Source organism: Mesoplodon mirus, assembly GCF_964341445.2.
Source record: "Mesoplodon mirus genome assembly, chromosome: 7".
In the NCBI taxonomy this organism is placed as follows: domain Eukaryota; kingdom Metazoa; phylum Chordata; class Mammalia; order Artiodactyla; family Ziphiidae; genus Mesoplodon; species Mesoplodon mirus.
In genome coordinates, this window is record NC_138983.1 from 102231581 (window position 1) to 102253806 (window position 22226).

The window sequence follows — 22226 nt, forward strand, 5'->3', positions numbered from 1 at the left end:
GGGCCGTCCTGTGCACTGTAGGATGTTTAGCAGCATCCCTGGCCTCTACCTACTGGATACCAGTAGCTCCTCCCTGGTGTGACAATCCAACATGTCTCTAGACATTGTCAAAAGTCCCCTGGGAGGCAAAATATCCCTAACTGAGAGGTACAGCTTTAAGTCTACTGGGGGAAAATGCAGTATGGAGAAGTAGACTAAAAACAGTATCAGCAAGGTGGCAATTTTCATGTTTCTGAAAGGAAGGTGTTGGTAACTGCATTCAGTCACAGGACCGGAAGAATCCAATGACTAAATCATACTGTTCTATGTAATGAAAATGCTACAAAAGGGAGAGTTTTGAACAGGAATGGTGCTCGAGCTCATTTTGTCCAACTTCCTTGTACAGCGAAGGAAAACTGAGAGGCAGAGTTGTTTGTCTAAAGACCACACCAATGCAATACAAACATAGGTGGTTACCAGTAAATACTGCGTAGTTTCCACCTGGAAAAACAAAAACACGGGAGCCAACCTGCATGAACCCCTGAGGTGGCATAGTACGAGCCTCAAACCACATAATGAGTTCAGTGGATTAAAACACATCTACACTGTTTAAATCAAAGACTCCTAATGATATTTTTTAAAACTCACTGGTCACTTTGGCAGTTGCTTCTTTGAATAATGACACATAGGAGGAAAGAACCAATCTCTTATTCTGCCTTCCCTGAACCAACTGTATTTTATGATAAACAAATAAACAAATGGTTGATGAAGGATTCTAGCTAATAATTACCAAAGGAATAACAATCAGAAAAAAATCACAACTCTGTGACCCCACAAGAAATACGGATCCAGGGAATGATCCTCAAAGGATGCTAAACCTATTAGGTAAAAAGTTGATGGATGAGCTCCAGTGCCCATTTACAAATGAATGGATAAAACAAGGTATATACACACAAGGAAATATTATTCGGCCTTAAAAAGGAAGGAAATTCTGACACATGCTACAACATGGATGAACCTTGAGGATATTATGCTAAGTGAAAGAAGCCGGTCACTAAAAAGACAAATACCGTATGATTCCACTTATATGAGGTCCCTAGCGTAGCCAGATTCATAGAAGTAGAAAAGAGATGGGTGGTTGCCAGGGGCTGCAGTAAGGGGAAAATGGAGAGTAGTTGTTTAAGGGGTACACAGTTTCGGTTTAACATGATGAACAGTTTTTGGAGGTTGGTTAAGCAACAATGTGAATATCCTTAACATTAGTGAACTGTATATTTTTAAATGGTTAAGATGGTAAATGTTATGTTATGTATATTTTACCATAATGAAAAATTAAAAATGTTAATTATTGGGGGAAAAAAAAGCCGTTGGAGACGTTGTAATGGATGGCTCAGTCTGTTAGCATTGGACCTACCATTCAATCTCAATATCGTTAAAAACAGGATGACCAGACATTATGTGCTCACTGTGTGATGCAGGATGGATCACACAGTACCGCCTATGAAGGCGTCTGGACAACAAAAAGACTTTGATCTCCTCAGTCCTCTAGATCTAACTATTAGTTTACAGGAAACATGGGGAAAAGAAGAAGAAGTTAACTGAAACCAAGAAGAAGTGATCAGCCAAATCCAGGATGTGAATATTCTACAGGACACAAGACCCAGTTTCTCCAACAAATCAGTGGCTGGGGGATGAAAAAGGTCAGAGGCGGGGAGTTGCTGTTACAGAATTAAAGACATGTCAGGGACATAACAACAAAGTGTAATGTGTGGACATTGTCTGGATCCTGATTCTAACAAACCAACAGTAAAAAAGATATTTCTGAGAGAATCAAGGAAATGTGAGCATGGACTGAATATTAGATGATATTCAGGAATGATTATAAGTATTTTTAGCTGTGATCATGTCAAGGCGGGGATAATGTAAAGGAACAAAAAGTCCTTTCAGTTAGGATGTCTTTATGGGTGAAATGACACAACTTCCTTTAAATTAACCTAGAAAAAAACTCAAAAAGGAAGAAAAAAGAATGAAAGAACACTCGGAAAATGTTGAAGCTGGATGATGAATACATGGAGTTAATCGCAGGCTTCTCTAGTTTTGTGTGTGTTTCCAAAATCCCATAATAAAAAACAATTTTTATGTAGGCAATCTCAAAGGAACATACAGACACACACACAAACAGAGTGAGCTACAACCAAAGCGTAAGCAAATGAGGAAGCCATTTGCGTTTAATAAGTGCAGGAAAAGGGAGATTAAGCATTGGGCCTTGCAAAGTGAGCTAACCAAGTCTAAGATGCCTGTATTAAGCTGGCACCCTCAAAGATGCTCCACACCCTGGCAAGAGGAGGGCTTAAAATTTTTTTTTCTGGTCTTTCAGAAAGCGCAGCCTATGAAAACCTGTAGTTTTCAATGTGGCTCTGGAGGGGAAAGCTAATAATGGCCACAATACTGATGATGATGATGATCACCCTGAAGGTTTGTAACCACGTGGGTCTGGGGCTCAAGTTTACACTCCATGTATTCAGTGAGAAAACTCCAAGTTGAGGAAATAAATGTCAGTGTTCAGAGGTTATTAGCATCCCTGGCATCCAGCTGAAACAAACAAAAAAGACTTCCGAGAGAAAAGCAGCCAGGAATCAGACCCCTCAGGATTCCCACAGATTAAGTTCAATCAAGAATGAGATCACAGTCAAATTACTAAACATCCAAGCAATAAGTCAGTATGAGCCAGAGTAAGCAGACACAACAAACAAGACATTGAGACCCCCCCCCGCCACTCCCACCCAAAGACTTCAGATGTTGGAATTATCAGATAACAGATTCTAAAATCACTATGTATTCAATATTTTTTTTAAAGAAGGCTTTTAAAATGAGCAAGGAATGAGACTATCAAAATGGCCAGACATTTGTCCTCAGGAGTTTGTGGGAGCACAGGAGAGCTATTTGACCCCTGTACATTTGCCTCTTCCATTCTGGTGAGAAAAACAGATTTCTTTACAGAATCAAATTATGCTGGCAATAAATATTCAAGTGCTTCCAGGAGCCAGAGAGGAAATATGAGCAGTGCATTGGGCAGGCAGAACATAGGCTGTATCTAAAGAAGGAGCCTCTTCTCAACCCCAGCAGATTGTTGATCTATATACAAGAAGAGAGTCCAGGTATTGCCAGATATTCCCATTTTCCCAAAAAAAGGCATAAATCCAGATGTCAATGATCTGTACATGTTGGCTACTGTGGTAGACATCTGGTTTTTGTCACCTAATAACAATTCACCTCTCTTCTAAAATATTATGGTGTTATCATCCCCCTTTGGGGACAACACCTTTCTCCTAGTCTCAGTCCAGTTTCTCAGAGATGGTGTTGATTCCACCTCTGGCTTCAGGGATGGACACGTTGGCTCAAGCTCAGCTAATCAGAGCAGTCTCCTGGGCCACAATAATTGGCTCAGGAATGGGCTTGTGACTCACCCAGAGAAAATGAGAAGCAGTGAGGCCATTGGGGGAAGCTTAGGAAAAAGACTCTTATCCTTCCCTATGGAATTCAAAGCTGAGAAGATGTAAGGGCTGGAGCTTTGGCCGCCTTTTTATGACCATTATACAGAGATTCTGTCTAAGGTTGGATCCACGTGGTTCAAAGATACCCTGAGAGCTGGAGAGAGGCCAAGGCCTCATGAAATCATCTGAGCCTGAACCCAGAGTTTCCCTCTAGACTTTTCATTTTTGGTAACCAGTGAATTTGCATTCGTGCTAAAGACAATTTGAATAGGTTTCTCTGTCACTCCACAGAAAGAGGCCTCTCCATTCAGCAACTATTTAAAAGTCTTTTAACACGCTGGGAAAGCTAGACAAACATATCTGAGGGCTGACCATGGACCTTCAGTCTGCGGTCTCAGCACCTGGCCAACCCTCTCCTTCTGTACTCCTGTCCCTAGCTTCTCTGATGACTCATCTTCTAGCCTCCATTCCCACTGCTCCTGCCCTGGACCATCCTCTTCTCTCCCTGCTCTGCCTCCGGAAATCCTACTCATCCTTCAGAACTCAAGTCAAATGGGTCCTTTTTTCTTAGCGCTTTCCTGACCACCCCACCCTAAGCCCTACCCGAGGCAGAAGAAGATACCTCTCCCTCCATCCCCAGGCCCCTCTGAACCCCCCGATGAACACTCAGCCCTTCTGCTGAGGATCCTAATTACGCAGCCACGTTCCTGTCTCCCCTGCTTCTTGACCGTGATCCAAATTCAGACGCAGATTAGAAGGGATGATATTTGAGGCTTAAGTTTCAAAAAACAATCAGTTCTTAGGAGAAGTCAGAAAACATGGTGAAAGATGAGGATTTGGGTCAGGGATTCGAAAGAAAAGAACAGTTGTTCCGGGGAAAAGAGAGGGTCTATGTGGAGTGCAGTGAGGAAGGAGGAAACACTGGACATATTTAGACCGAACGAAATGATTCAGAGGAAACCTGAGAAGAAATGTCTAGAGAGGCATGAGATTGATCTGACTGTAAAGGAATACAAAAAATGTGTGACGGGAATGACCCAAAACAACAACGACAAAATGCCCAAAATAGGTGCACTGTTCACATGAGAAAAGAATGCAGACAGCAACAAGACGCTGAGCAACCTCCAGAAAACAAGAGAGAAGGTGACAAAGGATGAGGTCATTTCAAACCAGATAAACTGGGAGGCTTTCTATGGATTGAAAGGGGTTTTTCAAAAGCTAGGGCTCATGTTGGCTTGCCCCTGATGGAAACTCAGGGCACCGAGGCCTTCTGGAATTTTCTGTTCAACAGATAGACACAGGGAGGGTCCCAGGAGGCCAGGCAGTTGCTAGATGTACCAAAAGACCTACCATGGGTCAAAGGTCAAAACAAGCAAGGTCTCAGTTTATGAGCCACCCCAGGCAAGCACTGTCTCGCTTTTTACTTCTAAGGACCATGGGACCTTGTCCACAGTTCCCATGCCTCCTACCGTGGGACCAGTTGTTTCTTCATGTGATAAAATACCTAAGCCGGACAGTAGCCAATCACAGCGGCCTTTAACCTTTGTTGGGGACATACCTGGTTGAGGTTCTGAGCCCTCTTCCCAGAAAAATGAACACAGCCTCAGTCACAACAAAGTTTCCTTCCCGTTTAAGCAGCTTATACCCGCCCTGGGGCCCATCTCTTGAACAATAGTTCCTAAACTCATTCACTTAATCAAAAAAACATTTATTGAGTGCCAGCTCCCTGGTACCTGCCAGGCACTGCTGCCAAGTACTGCTCCGGGCACCAAGGATACAGGGATCCTCGCCTCATGGAGTGGACCTTCCAGTTTGTATCTGAGCCCTCAAATGATCAGAATGTCTGGCGAAGCGGCCCGGGAATTCAGTGATTCTGACAAGGGGCTAGAATTAGGACCTGTCGTCCCAAAGAGCCCCAGCTCAAACACCCCTTCTGTAAGGAGAGAGGGGAGGAGTGTATTGAAAGCATGTGCTCTAACTGGGAAGCTCATAGCCTGCTGAGGGAGTGTAGAGGGTACCTGCACTTTGGAAAAATGTTTGGCAGAATCTCGTAAAGCCGGACGTATGTGTGACCCAGAAATTCTACTCCTAGATATATACCCAAGAGATATGTGCACATGTGCAGACCAAAAGGCATACACAACGGCCCCCAATTATCCCTGGTGTTCACACCTCTGTGTCCCCTCCCCTTGAGAGTAGGCAGGACTGTACCTTATTTCTAATCAGTAGATGCTGCAAAGGTGATGGGCATGTCATTTCTGTGACTATGTTACAGAAGATTGTAACTTCCATCTTGCCTGGAGACTCTCTCTATGGACTCTCACTGGCTTTGATGAAGCAAGCCACCTTATGGAGAGGCCCACATGGCAAGAAACAGTGCAGGATCTCTGGCTAACAGCCAGCAAGGAGGTGAGGCCCTCAGACTAACTAACAACCCTCAGGAAACTGTATCCTGCCAACCACCACATGAACTGGAAAGAGGATCCTTCCCCAGCTGACCCTCAGATGAGACCCCAGCCCTGGCCACCTCCCTCATTGCAGCCTGGGAGAGACCCTGAGCAGAGAACCCAGCTAAGCAGTGCCCGGATTCCTGACCCACACAAACTGTGACATAAGTGAATGTTTTTTTGGATCCGTTAAGTTTGCCATAATTTGTTCTGCAGGAATAGATAACAGAGTGTAAAGCAATGCAGCAGTGAGAGTGAATGAAGCACAACTACATCAGACAACGTGGTCGAACCTCACATAGTTGAGTGAAAGAAACCAGGCAGCAAATGGAATCTGTAAGATTCCATTTCCATGAAGTTCAAAAAGAAGCAGAACTAATCTATGATTGGAAGTCAGACAAGCGGGAGGGGGTAACCAGAAGTGAGCACAGGGAGTCTTCTCGGAGGGGTGGGGGCGGGTGGTGATGTTCTGCTTCTTGTTCTGGGTTCTGGTTAGGGTGGGTGCATACACTTTGTGAAAATTCTTCAAGCGTACACTTATCAGTTGTGTTCTTTTCGAGATGTAGATTATGTTTTGAAAACAAAAGTTTACAAAAAAGACAATATGCTGGAGTCCAACAGCTAGGGTTCGAATCTTGGACCTATCACTTACAAGATTTGTAACTGGGCAAGTTACTTGACTTTTCTGAGCCCGCCTCTGTAAAATGGGTTGGGCTAAGAATTAAATAAAACAGTGCATGGCATAGTGGCTGGTACCTAACAAGCCTCAATAAATATTAGCTAGTTTGGTTCACCTCATTCATAATGGTTCATTGTTAATCTCAAAAAAAGAAGTAGTGGAGGTTGATTTGCCTGGATGCCTGCAAGTCGAATTTATGGAGTTGTCCTGCAGGTGCCACCCCACAGAGACCAGCTGGATTCTCTGAATCCCTCTAGCAGCGATCAGGGGAGCTCAGCCTGCCTCTGACACCCACACCCAGAAAGGTCCCTGGGCAACAAGCAAGATGATATGCGAGTGTTCTGAGGTCAACTTTGCTCTGGGTTGGGACTGAGACGATGCAAATCAAAGCTCTCCCCAGGATGGCTGTGATCGGGTTGAGATGGTGCTGTCCTCCCACATCATCAAGAAAACAACAAAAACAAGCAAACAGACAGACAGCAACGCGGACATTCACAGAAGGAGTCTGTGGTACCGGGCACAGTTTACTACTTCACACATATTAACCCATTTGGTCTTTACAGTCAATGCTGTTATTACCTCCATTTTACAGGTGAGAGAAGTGAGGTACAGACAGAATAAAACAAACAAACAAACGAAACCAGGCCGATCAGAGGTGGGATCAGCACCCTTCATCTGCAGCTTTCAAACAGAACATACAGACTGACCTCCCTGGCAAAGCTTTTTTTCTGTTTTTTTGTTTGTTTGTTTTAGAGAGAGTGGTTTTTTGGTTTTGTTTTAATTTTTTAAATTAATTAATTTATTTATTTTTGGCTGTGTTGGGTCTTCGTTTCTGTGCGAGGGCTTTCTCCAGTTGTGGCAAGCGGGGGTCACTCTTCATCACGGTGCACTGGCCTCTCACTATCGTGGCCTCTCTTGTTGCAGAGCACAAGCTCCAGACGCGCAGGCTCAGTAGTTGTGGCTCACGGGCCTAGTTGCTCCGCGGCATGTGGTATCCTCCCAGACAAGGGCTCGAACCCACGTCCCCTGCATTGGCAGGCAGATTCTCAACCACTGCGCCACCAAGGAAGCCCCCTGGCAAAGCTCTGATTTGCAAGAGATGAATGTCCCAACCAGCCTTGTCTCTATCTGAGAAAACACCTGGGTGATTTCTCATTTTCTGACAGGGGAAGGGGGTGAGCACGGCTGCAGAAGGCCTCAGTGACCAGCTGTGATTTTGTGGTTTGAATTTATTTTTGTGAACCTGTGTGTGTGTGTGTGTATAAAAACCTGCATTTCCTTAGCCCATAGCGTCAGGTTATGAATGGACTGTGGAGCCTCCAATGGCCCTTTGCTCTCCCATCTGACACCTACTCAACAGCGTAGCTACTTCCTGATCTTCGAGCGCTCTCTCTCTCTTTTACACTACCTTTCTCCTGTTCCAGCTCTTTCCCTGGCTCTCTCTTACCCCTTAAAGGCTGGGCAAGCTCCCTACCTCTTCCAGGCAGGAGGCCAGCATTCATTTCTTGTTGGAATGCAGGGGACAACAAGCAGATCTGGGGAGGGGGCACAGTGGATGGGCTCTCCCAGTCAAGGACAGCCCAGGGAAGGTAACTGCGGCCCAATGAGATTTTATGGGGCAGAGGTCCTGCAGGAAAGAAGCCCAGTGGGTGGCAGGAGAGGTCCCTGGCAAGCCCCAGCTACGTCCTCTTGGCCTCAGCTCCCTCCCCCTCTTGCTGCAGGCACTGCCCAAACTTCAGGACAGCCGGAAGCCCAGATTGTTCAGGGCTGAGGGAAAGCAGGTGGTGAGCATGGGTGTCTCGTGGCTGTGACACCTGTCACCTGTGGTCCCCGGGGAAAATACCTTCCCATCACAGTCATCTAGATTCAAATCCTTTTCTGGCTGTGTCACCTTGGTCACATACCTCCATGTCTCTTGAGCCTTATTTTCCTGTTCAAGTGGGAGTGATGTGATAGAAATAATACCCGTCACGACATTTTTGAGCGTTTCTCTGCAGAGCTCCCTGTTCCAGGTGTTTCATACACACCTACTGCCCCAGGTTATGGTGAGGATTAAATGAGATGATCCACAGGAAGGCCTGGGACAGTGCCCTGCGGGTGGAAAGCCCGGAGTTAACATCACTCGCTCCAGTATTAGGAGGACAGCTGGGAATGACAAAGCTGGGACATGGACCCAGGCCTTTCAGACACCAGCATCCTGATGTTGATGGAGATACAGTACAGCCTTGGTAGCCACCCAGAGCTCAATAAGACTGATTGATTACAGGCATCACCAAGGAGCCCATATAAGCTAGAAACCTCTTTTTTTTTTTTGGCCATGCGTGTGGCTTGCGGGATCTTAATTTCCCCACCAGGGATTGAACCCGGGCCATGGCAGTGAAAGCACCAAGTCCGAACCAGTGGACCGCCAGGGAATTCCCCAGGTGCAGTATTTTGATCACCCTATCATTTCAAAGTACAACTCTCACTCAGCCCAGGACATGCTATGATAAAGCCATGAGTTATTGGGGTATTTTAGTTTCTGTTTTTGAAATTTAAGTGGATGACATTGAACTGGGTTTTTAGACTTTCACACACCCTTTCAGATGACTGTGGCATCCTGTGGGGAGCGGCAGGATCCAATCAAGATTTGGCAATTTCTGCTCCAGTGAGCCTGAATTTCAGCTTTGTTCTCCGTTTAGTATTTCCTTATGGAGAGATGGACTAATGGCAACATATGCTCTCCCAAGCCTATCAGGGGGCCATGGGCGGCTCCGGCTCCAGGCTGGCCTGGATGGGCTCCGTAGGGTCTGGCTGGCAGTGAGCAGGGTTGCTGTTCTGTGCTCATGTTGATGAGACTGAAGACAAGCATGGAGATGAGGGTGGGGCTGGGGAGGGCCAAGGCTACAGAAGCCTAGGTCCTGGGGTAAGGACAGTTCAGCTCAGCAGCTCAAGAGTAGGAGGCAAGGCTGTGGGCGGGTGGCAAGGGTTGCCCCTGTTCATTCACTCATTCGTTCATTCAGGCACTGTTCTAGGTACTGGTGATACAGCAGTGAACAAAAGAGAAAAAAATCCCTGCCCTCATGGAGCTTAAGTTGGGGGCAGGGGGGAGTTGGGAGTGGGGAGACTGACAACAAATAAGAGAAGAAAACTAAATAAATAGCATGTTAGAGGAGTGGTAAGATGAAGGGAAGAGCAATAGAGTGAGGTGTTTGTTTTGTTATTCATGTTTTTGGGGGGTGTTTTTTGTTTTTTTTTGTTTTTTTGGGTGGCATCATGGGGCTTGCAGGATCGACCAGGGATCGAACCGGGCAGTGAAAGCACCGAGTCCTAAACACTGGACCGCCAGGGAATTCCAAGACCGTTTTAAATAGGGTGATATTTGAGTAAAAATCTAAAGGAGCTGAAGGAGATCCCTGGGGGAAGTGCCCGGTAGGGAGAAGAAACAGTAACTGCAAAGGCCCTGAGGCAGAAATGTGCCTGGAGAGTTGAGCCTGACCCTCTCTGTTCCTCTGAAGTTACCACTCAGGGCCCCGGCCTCTGTGGTCACTCCTCATACATTCCTAAGGTCTTTCTGGTCGAAGGGAACTAACCCAGGCAGAACCTTCCAGGCTGACTGAGGGCCTGGAAAATATTTCTAGGCACAAGTGCTGGGAGGGCTCTGCGATTCAACTGCAGGTTTGAATAAGTCCTGAGGTTTTGCCAAGCTTTTAACAAATGCACAAGGAATTTGCAAGAATGCAACAAATTCATTCCTGGACCATGCTCCAGAGCTGCTTAATCAGAATCTCTGAGGTCTGTGCCAGGGATGTGCATTTCCAAGAGCCTCTAGGCATGTGGGAGCATCTTTACCATATATTCCATCCCATATCGATTTCCATGATTTTTCTCTCTTATATCTTCTTCTAATTGACTAGAGTGGAGTCTGCCATCTTTCATCTTTCTCAGATGAATATTTTGAGTTTGTCTTGGGGCACCTTGTCAGTCATTTCCTGGCAGGGAAATGAGGCATTCTGTAGGTAGTCAGCGGGGCTGTTCTTCTCCCAGACAGAAGGGGCTGATTTGAAAAGAGGTGACATGGGGTGAGGGGAGATAGTTGGCATTTGCATGTCTTCTCCACACGCTCCATCCCCCCAGCCCCGTGCCCATGGTGAGTGCGGGGGGGTTTCTTAAGGATCTGATCCAGGTCAACACTGGGGCCACCGTCTGACCTTGTAGGGACTCAGGTGATGTTTGTAGAAGTAAAGAACACATGAATGAATAAACGCGAGTTTTGACAGGGAAGGACAGGAACAGTAAGGTTGTGGGCTTGTAAATACCCCTTCCCTAGCACGTGGGAGAATCTTCCATTCTTTCAGAAGTGTTCCTTCCACCGCACCTATCTCCCATCTCCACCCCCATCCCCAGAAGTGATGGTCCCCCAGCTTACTCTGTTTTCTCCTCCACAACAGAGAGAACTAGAGATTCCGGTGGGACGGGGGGTACTAATCTCCAGGCTTCTCCTGGTTCAGCTCCATTACCCTCCCACGCCTGACCACCCCCTCCTCAACGCACCGAGCCTAGAGCTAAGGTCAGTAGGAAGGATTCTCGAGTCTGCTCCTTCCCCGCTGTAAGACTTGGAGCTACTTCTGTGAACACTGAGCCTGTTTCCCCATCCTGGAAACGGGGCTGGGGACCTCTACGGGGCAGGTCCGGGAGGGTTCGCAGCGCTGCAGCGGGCTGTAATTGGCCGGGTGCTGCCAGCGCACCTCCCCCTCATCCTCGGGCGCCGCGCACGCCACGCCCCTCCCCAGCTCAGCCGTCAGAATGGCGTTGCCGTGGCGACGTTCGTACAAAGGCCGGGCGGGCGCGCGGGCTGCGGGCTGTCGCCTGGAGACTCCGCGGGAGGGCGGCAGGGCGGAGGTCAGGGCTTCTTGGCAGAGGACGAGGCGTGGGCTTCTTCCTCAGGCCAGGTGAGAGCGGCGCGCGAGGAGGCGGCGGGCGGAAACCTGGGCCGGAGGAGGCCAGCCCTGCGAGGTCAAGGGTGTTGGGGTAGGCAGGGGACCCGGCGCCAGCCGAGTCCGAACTCTCTGATCCAGGCTCGGGTCGCCAGGAGCACCCCAGAAAAGGTGCCCCAACACCAGCCATTCCTTCCTAAGTGCAGCCCCTACCTCGCCCCCCAAGGGAGGCGGCACGGGAGCTTTAAGCCTCTCCTGGGCACCAGCTCTTGGATGTCCTGTGGGTATAGCTGGGATTAAGAGAGGAACCCCTGTTTCCTCTGATTTATGGACAACACCCACCCAATGGTCAGAGACACACACACACACACACCCGCCCCTTACCTGAACTCCCCTTCTTTAAGGAACTTTGAGGCCACTGTAAACCTCAAAAGAAAGTTTGCTCCTATAGCCCAATTCTGAGCCATCCAAAGTGGTCGGGGGAACGCAGATGACTGAAGCCCTTTTGCTCTTTCCTGTGGCTGGTGCTCCATGGCACTGAGTAAGAACGAATTCACAGAGCTCCACACATTCAAATTACTTTGACAGTGTTTTCACGCAAGGAAGTGATGCACAGGGCAAAATGAAGGTGGAGAAATATTGTCCAATCCAAAAGCTAAAGAGATAGAATTTAGGTTTTCCAAGGAGTCATCTAAGCTAGATACTGACAGGAAAAATGAAAGGTAGTTACTATCAAAGCTTCCTAGCCAGCTGGCTGTACTGACTTGCTCTGAGGTGTCCTTTGTATTTTCATTCACTCAGCAAGTGTTTCCCAAGCACCTACTATGTGTCAGGTTCTGCCCCCCCGCCGCCCCCTACCCTGGAGAAGGGGTAATGCACAGAACTGGCAGGAACTGCAAAGGGTCTGACATTTGACCCTGTTTGAAAGTTAGTAAGTTAGCCTGCCCAGCTTATAGTTCCTGGCAGAAGATAAGAGACTCCTGGGCCAGAAACAAAGAACTTGATTACTCACAGCACAGCCGACATAACAGGCAGCAGAGCTGCAATATGCACATTGGTTCCTGTTGCCCTGAAAGTCCCTCGGGCTGGTGCAGAGCAGCCAGTGTGGATGCTGTGCGCACAGTGGGTCTGTGTCCCAGGTAAGGAACTCCAAACTCAGGAAACTGCAATCTTTGAAAGGGGCTGCTAGCAAACCTGCCCAACTTTTGCCCCAGAAGGAGCCGTTATCTTTATTAGAAACATTACCTGTATCCTCCCAAGCTGTTTGCCATACAAGCATCCTCGGAAAGTGAGTGCAGGACAAAATCTTTCAATGCCTTTGCTCTGAAGATGGGTACAAACACAACATACCCATGAAGAATTGCTTCTGAACAAAATGAACACAGTTCTGGTTTTCCAGGAACATATATCTTAGTGAAAGAGAAACCAACAGCAAGCATAACTAAAGAAAGGAACAAGAACATGTCAGAGAATGATAAGTACAAGGAAGGAAACACAGCAGGGGAAAACTAGCAGGGGAATAACATGACTGAGGGTGCCTTTAGCCAGAGTGGTCAGGTGGTTGCCCCGAGGGGGGACGTCTGAGCAGAGAGAAGACCCCAGCCTTGGGGACGTCTGGGGTGAGAGCTAAAAAACAAATATGTGCATAATCCAAGTTTAAGTTTTAGATTAGTGGCGTTTCCTGTGGTTTTCCTGCAGAAGAGACATTTCTTGGAAGTTTCCATTTTAGCTTAATTAGACTTGAATGTGTTGCGTGCTAACATGGTCCTCTGCAATTGAAGATTAATAACTGAAGGCAGCAGAGCATGGTTCTTTGGGAAGAGGAAATGTCTTTTCCCCTGTATACATGACAGCGAACTTAATCAAATGTATTTCTCATTATATGAAAGCATCAATATTTGTGGGACATCCACAGGCCTCAAAGTTTACAAATATAAACTATGCTGCTTATTTTTATTTCTCTTACCCCCAGGTAGGGTCTCGTCTTCCTTTCAGAGGATAGAATGCTGGTTTCAAGGACTTTCTTTTATTACATGTGCCAAGTGTCAGCAGACAGTGCAATTCCCCCACCCCTACTCTGCCCCACCAGCAGCAATGGAGGTTTGTACACTGGTTACATGCAAAGGCCCAGAGTTGTCACACACTTACTACTGTGTGACCTTAACTTCTCTGAGTCTCAGTTTCCTCATTTGTAAAGCGGGACAATACTGACACCTGCCTCGCAGGGTGGTTCTGAGGATGAAAAGAGGCCATGTGTGTAAAAGGATAGCCCAGTGCCTGGCACTTAGTAGGGATTCAGTGATGGAATGATGATGGAGATGTTGATGCAAAGCAGAGCAAGACAGGAGACCCTCTACGGTCAGACCTAGAGATTTTTGTTTTTATCCACAGTTTAACAACTTCACACTTCAGTGACCTTTCAGTTGAAAAGAGACTGTGGGGACTTTCCTGGTGGCTCAGCAGTTAAGAATCTGCCTGCCAATGCAGGGGACACGGGTTCGAGCCCTGGTCCAGGACGATCCCACATGCCTCGGAGCAACTAAGACAGTGCACCACAACTACTGAGCCTGCACTCTAGAGCCAGCGAGCCACAACTAGGGCCCTAGTGCCGCAACTACTGAGCCCACGTGCTTCAACTACTGAAGCCTGCACACCAGGAGCCCATGCTCCACAACAGGAGAAGCCACCACAATGAGAAGCCTGTGCACTGTGAGGAAGAGTAGCCTCCGCTCGCTGCACCTAGAGAAAGCGCGCATGCAGCAACGAAGACCCAACACAGCCCCCCCAAAAAAAAGGAAAAAAAAGAAAAGAGGCTATCTTTGACATGGCACTGAGATGGATCAGAATTCAAATATCATGTGAATTATCATCAACATCTTGGAACCAGCTGAAGTCACTGAAATTTTTATGTTTTAAAAAACATGTATATATGGGCTTCCCTGGTGGCACAGTGGTTGAGAGTCCGCCTGCCGATACAGGGGACACGGGTTCGTGCCCCGGTCTTGGAGGATCCCACGTGCTGTGGAGCGGCTGGGCCCGTGAGCCATGGCCTCTGAGCCTGTGCGTCCGGAGCCTGTGCTCCGCAACGGGAGAGGCCACAACAGTGAGAGGCACGCGTAACGCAAAAAAAAAAAATAATTAAAATAAATAAATAAATAAATAAATAAAAATAAAAAACATGTATAGGGCTTCCCTGGTGGCGCAGTGGTTGAGAATCTGCCTGCTAATACAGAGGACATGGGTTCGAGCCCTGGTCTGGGAAGATCCCATGTGCCGCGGAACAGCTAGGCCCGCGAGCCTCAACTACTAAGCCTGCGCATCTGGAGCCTGTGCTCCACAACATGAGAGGCCGCGATAGTGAGAGGCCCGTGCACCGTGATGAAGAGTGGCCCCCGCTTGCCACAACTAGAGAAAGCCCTCGCACAGAAACGAAGACCCAACACAGCCAAAAATAAATAAATAAAATTTAAAAACATGTATAGGGTTTACTTTGAAATGCATTAAAATATAAAATGTATAGATGGGTAGATATGTGATAAAGCAAATAGAACAAAATGTTGATTGTAGAATCTGGGTGGTGGTTCTATAGAAGTTCACCATCCACTTCTTTCAACTTTTCTGTGTGTTTGACATTTTGCTAATAAAATGCCAGGAAAAGATACGTACAGAGTCTTGACCGTACAGCCAAGCTATAATCTTGATATTTTGTCTTTGGAAATCATTTTTTTTTTCAACCTAAATATATGAAGGAATGCGGTGACTTAAAAAGAAAGTATCTTCTAATTCCCATTTCCTTGATGACTGACTCTTCCACACTTTAAGAAGCTCTGTAGAAGTTGGGGTTTCTTGAGTCAAAGTTCAGAAGCCCAAGATTAATAACAGTCACAATCACAGTAGGACAAATGGGTGTTTAGTGTAGCAATCACCATTCTAGATGCTTCACATTTAATCCTCACAAAACTCTTTGGGATACAGAGTATCATTACCCGCATTTTACAGATGAGGAAACAGAGGCATAGAGAGAGAATAAGTAACTCACTCAGAGTCACAGAGCTAGTAAGTGGTGGGTTAGTAACACTGAGTATTTGATTCTGTCAGATAACTAACCCCAAACTAAGCTTAATGGGAGGTGGAGAGCGGTTATCAGTGGAATTCAGATTTGTTTGGTTTTTTTTTTTTGCTATTGCTTGTTTGTGCTCTGAGTTACATAAAGGATGTCCTCTTGTGATCAGAAGCAAGCTCATCTATGCCGGCTATCACTGTTAAAAGGACAGTCTTAAAAATGTGCGGAATTATCATTGTGATCATTGTTAAATCCAGCTATCCACTCCTACCTCTGCTGACTTCTCCTGTGGACATTATGGTGTATTCCATTCATTCTAAATATGACATTGAATAATTAGAGGACTGTATTTTTCTAACAAAATTGTTTTCTGAAAACCTTTTATAGGGAAAGCAGAGAATATGAAAGCCTACCTAAAGAGTACAGAAGGCTATTTTGTCCTGAATAAAAGCACTACGATTGGAAGGCATGAAAATTCAGACCTTGTTTTAGAGGTAAGACCTCTTCCTAGCCAGTCCCCGACCCTCCCTACCTCTCACACCACCAAAAGTCCTTACTGTTCTGTGGACTCCAGTCTCTTGTAAAGCACAGCCTCTGGCTAACAGTCCCAGCCTTCCTCGGTGTGCCACCAATAACCAATCCCGGCATGTGCTGGGTCTCCCTGGCACATGTGGTAAGAATGAGCACAGTGCAAAGTGCGATGGGCCCTGTGTCCTTTGCTGACTGTGTGTGCAGTGTCCCACCCTGATGGCGTGGTTTGGAAGGTGGGCTTAGAGCTGATGCTTGACCTTCACCTGCTCCGCGTGTGGCAGCCACGGCCACCTGAAGTGCCCAGCTTGAGCAATGGCCTCTCGCCCTTTCCAGAGCTTCTGGAGACTATGGGCCCCTCAGAGCCCTCCCCCGCCCACGTACCTCCAAGTAGTAAATCAGGGTAAGCCCTGCACATGGCCTCAGCGCTCTCTCACTTCATTTCATTCCATTCTCTGAATTAGCTGTGGCTTGGTCCACAGTCCCAGCTCATTGACAGCCAAGGAAGTTGGAAGAAATTGTAAGTAAGGAATTATAAAAACAGTGGCTTTGAGCCTTTTAACATTTTGAAAGGGATTAAAATATTGAAGCAGAAAGAGAAATGCAATGGAATCCCTTTAGGACTGTGAAAGGCAGACCACTCTCAGACTTCACTCAACAGAGTTTTTTAAACTTTATTTTGAAATAATTATAGATGCACAAATGGTAGAGAGAATGGCACGAAGCATGTGTGGAGTCCTGTGCCATTTTACCACGTGTGGATTTGGGTGTGGCCATCAGGATATAGGAGTATTCCATCATCAGAGATGTCCTTTGTGATGCTCCTTTTATAGTCACAATTCCTCCTCCCACCGTCGTCCCCACGCTCCGAAAACCACTAATCTGTTCTCCGTCTCTATAATTTTCATCATTGATCTATGACCTTTGCGATTGATTTTTTTTTTTTTTTTTTTAGTCATTGTAATGCCCTTGACATCCATTTAGGTTATTAGCTTGTTCTTTTATTGCTGAGTAATAGTCCACGGTATGGACGTATCACCTATGTTTAACCATTCACTTTTTGAAGGACATTTTGTTTCCATTTGGGGCTATTACAAATAAATGTACCATAAACATTTGTATACAGGTTTTTGTGTGAGCATAAGTTTTTATTTCTCTGTGATAAATGCTCAGGAGTATGATTGCATGGATTAACATATGTGTTTATGTATATTCGGTTCGTAAAGAAACTGCCAGGCTTATCCAGCATGGCTGTACCATTTTTCATTTCCACCAGCAATGTATGAGACACATCCTCACCAGCAATTAGCATAAACACTGTTTTTCATTTTAGCTGTTTTAGTAAGTGTGTAGTGGTATCTCATCATAGTCTTAACTTGCATTTCCCAAATCGATAGTGATGTTAAATGTCTTTTCATGTACGTGTTTGCCTTCTGCATATCCTCTTCAGTGAAATATCTCTTCATATCTTTTAAGTGTCTCTAATCGAATTGTTAATTTTTTTACCATTGAGTTTTGAGAATTCTTTATGTATTTTAGATATGAGTCCCTTGTCAGATAGATGGTTTGCAAATATTTTCTCCCATCCGTAGCTTGTCTTCTCATTCTCTTAGCAGAGTATTTCACAGAGCAAAAGCTTTAACTTTTGATGAAGTCCAGGTAGTTATTTTTTCTTTTATAGATCATGCTTTTAGTGTCATGTCTAAGAACATGCCACAAGGTCCCTGACCCTGAGGATTTTCTCTTATGTTTTCTTCTAAGTGTTTTATAGTTTTATGTTTAAATCTATGAACCATTTTGGGTTCACTGTCGTTTATGATGTGAGATTTAGGTCAAAGTTCATTTTTCTTCCATGTGGATATTTAGTTGTTCCAGAACCATTTGTTGAAAAGACTATCCTTTCTCCATTGAATTGCTTTTGCAAGTTTGTCAAAAATAATCTGGCCATACTTTCTATGGGGGCTACTTCTTAGTTCCCTATTATGTTTCATGGATCTATTTGTCATAATGGATCTACCATTATGAGATAGCCTTGATTACTGTCGCTATGTAAGTCCTAAATCAGGTAGAGTGATTCCTCTCACTTTTCTTTAAAAAAAATTTTTAACCTATTCTAGTTCCTTTGCCTTTCCATTTACATTTTAGTGTAAGCCTGTCTGTATATACAAAATATCATGCTGTAATTTTGATTGGAATTGTGTTTAATCCTATATAACAATGTGAGAATAATTGATATACTCGTACATTGTCTTCCAATTCATGATGATGGTATATTTCTCCATTTATTCAGTGTCTCTCATGAGTGTTTTGTAGTTTTCAGCATACGAGTCCTGAACATGTTTTGTTAGATTTACACTTAAGTATATCTCTCTTTTTTTTTTTTTTTGAGTGATTGTAAATGGTATTATATTTTTAATTTTGGTGTCCACATGTTCATTGACAGTATATAGAAATACAGTTGATTTTTGTATGCTTCTTGGTATCTTGCAACCTTAACTGCACTTTCTTATATAAGGGCTTTTGTAGATTTCTTGGGATTTTATACATAAACAATCATGTCATCTGCAAATAAGAACAATTTTATTTCTCCTTTCAGAAAAGGAGATGTGAATGCCTTGAATCTTCTTTTCCTTCCTTTATTTCCCTGGTTAAGACTTCCAGGACTCTGCTGAACAAAAGCAGTTTATAAATCCTTATATTCGCTTGTTCCTGACCTTAGGGGAAAGCAGTTACTCTTTCACCGTTAAGTAGGAGGTTAGCTGTAGGGTTTTATACATGTTCTTACCAAGTGAGAAATTTCCCCCTTTATTCCTAGTTTTCTGAGAATGTTTATTGTAAACGCAACAGATTTAAAGATAACTCCATGAACGTCCCCGTGAGATTCTCCTCCATGATATGGTCTCCCTTCAAGGACACAGAACATCTGTGCAGTGTGCAAAGTGGGAGGAAAAAGAAGAAGAAGAAGAACTGTAGTTTCTTCTTTATCCTAACAAGGCATAGATTTGGGGTACTTTATTTCCTGTCTGGCTAAAGTAGAGACAGAGATCTCTGTTTTGAACCGGCCTATGATATTAGAAAACTGTAGTAATTTTTAAAAGCACAGGCTTTGGAGATAGACAGACCTGGGTTTGAATCTCATTAGGCTACTTTGTGGCTGAGTGACTTCAACCAAATTACTTAATCACTCTGAGCTCCTTTTCCCTGTCTGTAAACCTCTTACCTCACAGGGTTATTCTGAGGATTAAGTGAGAAATGCATATAAAGAGCCTGGCATGTGGTGGTCAGTGAATGTCACAATGATCATTATTATGGTCTCATAAAACAGAGATTGAGAAGAATCCTCAGAGGTGCACAGGGTTGAGATGAGGATCCACTGACATTAATAAGCCATTTGGAAAAGGGAACTAATGAGGACAGTTATTAACTAGACAGAAATTGAGTTGCATTCATTGTATATAAATAATTGACTGCTTACTGCTCCTCAGACTTAGCTTAAGAAATACGTCACTAGGCTTCCCTTGTGGCGAAGTGGTTGAGAGTCCACCTGCCGATGCAAGGGACACGGGTTCGTGCCCGGTCCGGGAATATCCCACATGCCGCGGAGCGGCTGGGCCCATGAGCCATGGCCGCTGAGCCAGCGTGTCCGGAGCCTGAGCTCTGCAACGGGAGAGGCCACAACAGTGAGAGGCCCGCGTACCGCAAAAAAAAAAAAAAAAAAAAAAAAAAAAAAAAAAAAATTCAGGGATTTATATTACTAAAAAGTCATCATTGCATTTACCCAGAGGTTACATCTAACAAATAAAAAAGATTGTTTTATTTGCCTGGATCAATCCTAAAGAATAGGCAGTCATGCTTCTAAAGATTTCTACTCATCAGCAAGGCTGACGTTGTTTTGACTATTGGTATCCTAGTATTTCGACATCATTTACTCTTTCCGATAATGGAAGGTAGTTACATGCTTCTTGTTTTTAAAAATTGGGAGAAAGGAAAATATAAGGAAGAAAATAAAAGTCACTTGTAATCATTTGGCTCAGGGAAAAATCAATATTGATATTTGCAGGGTTTTACCCTCCAGACTTTTTTCTATATCCTGTAAGGAGTTTGGTTCCCTAAGGCAATAGGAAGCCTGTTTATAGCCAGGCTAGTGAGAACTGTTTCTAGTCAACAGTGATAACTGTTGCTATCACTCATTCATTGCACAGTATTTACCCAGAGCCTCAGCACCGAGCCTAGTCTAGGGGTACAGTGATGGCAGAACTGGACATGGTCCCTGCCATCAGGAAGCTGCCAGGAGAGAGAGAAATAAGTCAAATGATCCCACAAAGGTGTGACTAATTCCATTCCAACATTGGGGCTGTAAAGGAAAGGAATATGGAAGACAAGGAGGACTTAACTAGACAATAGGAGAAGGGAATGGCATGTGCAAGGGCCCTGGGGTGGAAGAGCATATTGTGAATCCAAGGGACTGAGAGAAAACCAGGGCATCCAGAAGTCAGAGTGGGAAGGAGGAGGGCTAAGGGACAAGTCGGCCTCCTTCATGTCACCATAAGGGTTTTGATCTTTATCTGAAAAGCAGTGGGAAGAAGGCTTGAAGGATTGTAAACAAGGGGGAGACCTGCCAGTGAACATCCCAGCTGCTGTGTGCAGGCGAGCCATCAGGAGCTCTATTCACAATCTCCCCTCTCCCATTTTACATGGCTCAAAAGCCTCAGCCTTGCTCATTTCACAGCTAAACCTTGCAAGTTATAATTTATATGATTTGATGTGCCTTGTAAACTGTAATCTTTAGAGTTGGATGTGGCTGTTATTTAAACTCTGCTGAGAAAGGGACTCAGTTCTTCCAGAATGAAGAAACACCAAAGCCAGTGGTTGTTGGATTTTCCGTATGTTTAAGAGTGGTTGTTCAACATGAACTCCTAGGCATTCTGACCCAGTGGGTTTGGGGTAAGGCCCAGTAATCTTCACATTATATGCTCCCCAGGTTCAGGTGGGGGGAATGGAGTCCCCTGGAGTTGGCTCCAGGACCACACTTTGAGAACCCCACCATCAGTGCTCCCTCCCTCTCCCTTCTTGATCAGCACAGCTCCTGCTTGTGTGTGTGTGTGTGTGTATGTGTGTGTGTGTGTATTCTTTCAATAAACTTTGTTTTGAGGAAAAGAGAAGCGAAGGGTAAACAATGAAGGGCTGACTGACCCTACCCCTCCCCAGGGACTCCCCCAGTCCCACCCTGGGGAAGTCCCAGGATCCCTAGAAGACTGAGCTCTAGGACAGCCCAAGTCAGTGCAGGGCTGCAGCTACAAGGGTGGAGATTGAAGAGAAAAAGAAAGAACAGACATGACAGGGGGATGAAATGCTGGTGTCCACCCCTCACCCTCGGTGATCAGTGTCCTGCCAGCCATCTCCTTTCTCATGGGTGGAGCCATCTCTCCAGCCTGTGTCAGCCCTTCTAGCGTGGGATCTGAGGGTCGTGAAGCCAGACTGATCTCATACACACACACCAGATCCCATCCAGCCGGATGACTCTCGTCCCTTTTCCTGGCCCCTGCCAGTTCTGGGCTGCCTCTCAGGAAAGAACCAGAGCCTACACCATAATCTTGTTTATTATTATTAAACAAGGCTGCTGGGATTCTCCTATTATTTGCATCATTTCACGGACGTGCAGGTATGTCTGCTCTGTCAAAGGACACATACAGCTGTAACTCTGATGGGCATGGCCAAATTGTCCACCAGAGGTTTCCGGATGTGGTGTCCTGCCAGCAGTGGACGCCCGTCTCCCACTCCCTCCCCAGCCTAGGGTGCTGACCCCCCATTGGATCTTCACTGATCTACGGGGTGAAGTATGGTACCTGTGTCATTTTAATTCACATTTCTGTTATTCTAAGCGAACACCTGCATTTTGAGACATAAGGTGACAGGTGGACTCTCTGTGGGGAAATCCACGGACTGAAACAGGCCTGGGAGGGTGCACTTGCTGGCTCCCCATCTGCATCGCACTTGTCCTCCTGCCTGGGTCGTGCTCCCATCCTCCCCCCTCACCCCCACCTCACCCCTGGCTTCTCCACAAGTGCCTCTTGCTCTGGGGGTTCACCTGTTTGGTCTCACCAGTCCTCAGGGAATGTT